Raw genomic sequence first — 3,251 nt, 5'->3', positions numbered from 1 at the left:
ACACTGTATATTTACCACTAAATCCTAATTAAAATTCTGTATTCTGTAATAATTCAGAAGGCTTTCAGAATCTTGTAGATTGGGAATGCAAGGGAATCAATGACAGAGGGTAGATTGAGGGTATTATAACCCCATTCTTCTGAGTTTTGCATCCTAATCATTAGGAGGTAACCAGGACACTTAACTGAAAGTCTCCCCCTCAAGAAGCATCCTGTAAAATACTACTCAAATAATGCACTAATCTCAGTGTTTCTATAGGCAGTTTGTTTCCTGGTGGCCTTGGGCATTAAGCTTGGCTTAGTTTATTTGTTTGTAGCTTACCCATGACTACTAATTACAGATTCAGGTTATAAAGCAAACAAACAAAAATCAAAAGGCTCTAATTCAAGCTTAGCCAACTGGGAACTTCATGAAAACACTGTGAGAATATATTTATGAATAATGTCTATTTGCAAAAACAGGCTAAAAGAGTTACCACCAAATCAGCACTACAAGAAATGCTAAAGGGACTGATGTAAGAAGAAATAAAGAGAAAGAAAAGAACACAGACATACAGAATAAAAATGGAAATAAATAAGTACCTATCAATAATAACCTTAAATACAAATGGCTTAAGTACTCCAATAAAAAATCATAGGGTAGTTAAATTGATAAGAAAACAGGACCCATATATATGCAGTCTACAAGAGACCCATCTCAGAGCAAAGGAATCACACATGATGAAAGTGAAGCAATGGGGAAAAAAATTCAGGTAAATGGAAATGGAAAAAAAAATCTGGAATAGAAATACTCATATCTGACAAAATAGATGTCAAAGTGAAGACCATAACAAGAGATAAGGAGAACCACTTCATAATACTAAAGGGATCATAAAATGAGAGGATATAACTCTGGTAAACATATATGTACCCAATACAGGAGCATCAAAATAAATAAAATAAAGAACTTCTGGAGTATTTTAAGGAAGAGATCAACAGCAGTATAATCACAATAGGGGATTTTAATACCCACTGACATCACTGGATAGATCTAGACAAAAAACTCAACAAGGAAACAATGATCCTAAATGACACACTACATCAGATGGAATTAATTAGCATTTTCAGAACATTTTACCTCAAAGCTACAGAATAAACAATATTCTCAAGTGCTCATGGGTCATTTTCAATGATAGACCACATGTTAGGACACAAACTAAGTCTCTACAAATTCAAGAAGATTAACATCATTTCAAGCATCTTCTCAGATCACAGTGGCATAAAATTAGGAACCAACTGCAATAAAAATACTCAAAAACATTCAAACACATGGAGGCTAAATAGCATGCTATTTAACAATGAATGGATTACAAAAGAGATCAAAGAAGAAATAAAGAAACATCCAGGAAACAAATGAAAGTGAAGACACAACAATCCAAAATCAATGGGACACAGTTCTGAGAGGGAAGTTCATAGCACTTCAGGCCTACCTAAAAAAAAAAAGAAAAGAAAAGAAAAGAAAAACTTGTAATAATTTATCTAACCCTACAAATTGAAGAATTAGAAAGAGAACAACAAGAAAAGCCCAAAGTAGAAAGAAGGGAATAATGAAGTTCAGAGTGGAAATAAATGTCATAGAAACTAAAAAACAAAAACAAAAATCAATAAAACCAAGAGTGGGTTGTTTGAAAAGATAAACAAGATTAATGAACCTCTAGTGAGACTCATCAAGAATCAAAGACAGAGGACCCAAATAAACAATATCAGAAATGAAAGAAGTGAAGTAACAACTGACACCATGGAAATACAAAGGATCATAAAAAAATATTATGAATGACTATATTCTAACAAACTGGACAACCTGGATGAAATGGACATATTCCCAGAAAAATACAATCATCCAAAATACAATAGGATGAAACAGAAAATCTGAGTAGGCCAATAACAATGGATAAAATTGAAGCAGTAATAAAAAAAAAATTCTAGCAAACAAAAGCCTTGGTTCCATGACTTCACAAGGGAGTTCTACCAAATATACAAAGAAGAACTAACACCTATCCTCCTCAAACTATTCCAAAAAATTTAAGAGGAAGGAATACTTTCAAGCTCTTTTTGTGAGGCCAGTATTACCCTAAATCCAAAACCAGATAAATATACCACAAAGAGAGAGAATTACAGGCCAATATCCTTGATGAATATAGATGCTAAAATCCTTAACAAAATATTAGCAATTCAGATCCAGCAATATATTAAAAACATCATAGCCCTAGCTGATTTGGCTCAGTGGCTAGAGCATTGGACTGCGGACTGAAGGGTCCTAGGTTTAGTTCCAGTCAAGGGCACATGCCAGGGTTGCGGGCTTGACCCCCAGTTAGGAGCATGCAGGAAACAGCCAACCAGTGATTCTCTCTCATCATTGATGTTTCTATCTCCCTCTCCCTCTCCCTTACTCTCTGAAATCAATAAAAATATATTAAAAAATAAACAAACATCATACACCATGACCAAGTGGGATTTATTCCAGGATGCAAGGCTGGTACAATATTTGCAAATCAATAAATTTGATACAGTACCTAAACAGATTACAAGACAAAAATCACATGATCATATCAATTGATGAAGAAAAAGCATTCAAGAAAATCCAAAAGCCATTTTTCAGCTGAGTGGGAATAGAGGGATCACACCTCAATACAATTAAAGCCTTATATGACAAACCTATAGTAAACATCATATTCAATGGTCAAAACTAAAACCATTTCTCCTAAGAACAGGAACATGTCTGCTTTCACCATCTTATTCAACATAGTTCTAGCCATAGTGATCAGACAAGAAGAAAACATAAAATGTACTCAAATTGGAAAGGAAGAAGTAAAACTGTCATTATTCTTAGATTATATGATATTGTACATAGAAAACTCTAAAGACTCCATAAGAAAACTACTATATTTAATAAATGAATTTGGTAATATAACAGGATACAAAATTAACACCCAGAAAGCTATGGCATTTTTATACATAAACTAGAGGCTCAGTGCACAAAATTCATGCATGGGTGGGGGTATCCCTCAGCCTGGCCTGCACCCTCTCCAATCTGGGACATCCCTCTCACAATCTGGTACTGCTGGCTCCTAACCACTCACCTGCCTCCCTGCCTGATTGCCCCTAACTGCTTCTGCCTGCCGGCCTGATTGCCCCCTAACAGCAACTCTGCCAGCCTGATTGATGCCTAACTGCTCCTCTGCCAGCCAAATTGCCCCCAAATGCCCTCCCCTG

This window comes from Myotis daubentonii, chromosome 1 (genome assembly GCF_963259705.1).
Source record: "Myotis daubentonii chromosome 1, mMyoDau2.1, whole genome shotgun sequence".
NCBI lineage: Eukaryota > Metazoa > Chordata > Mammalia > Chiroptera > Vespertilionidae > Myotis > Myotis daubentonii.
Note: the sequence above shows the minus strand (reverse complement) of the source record.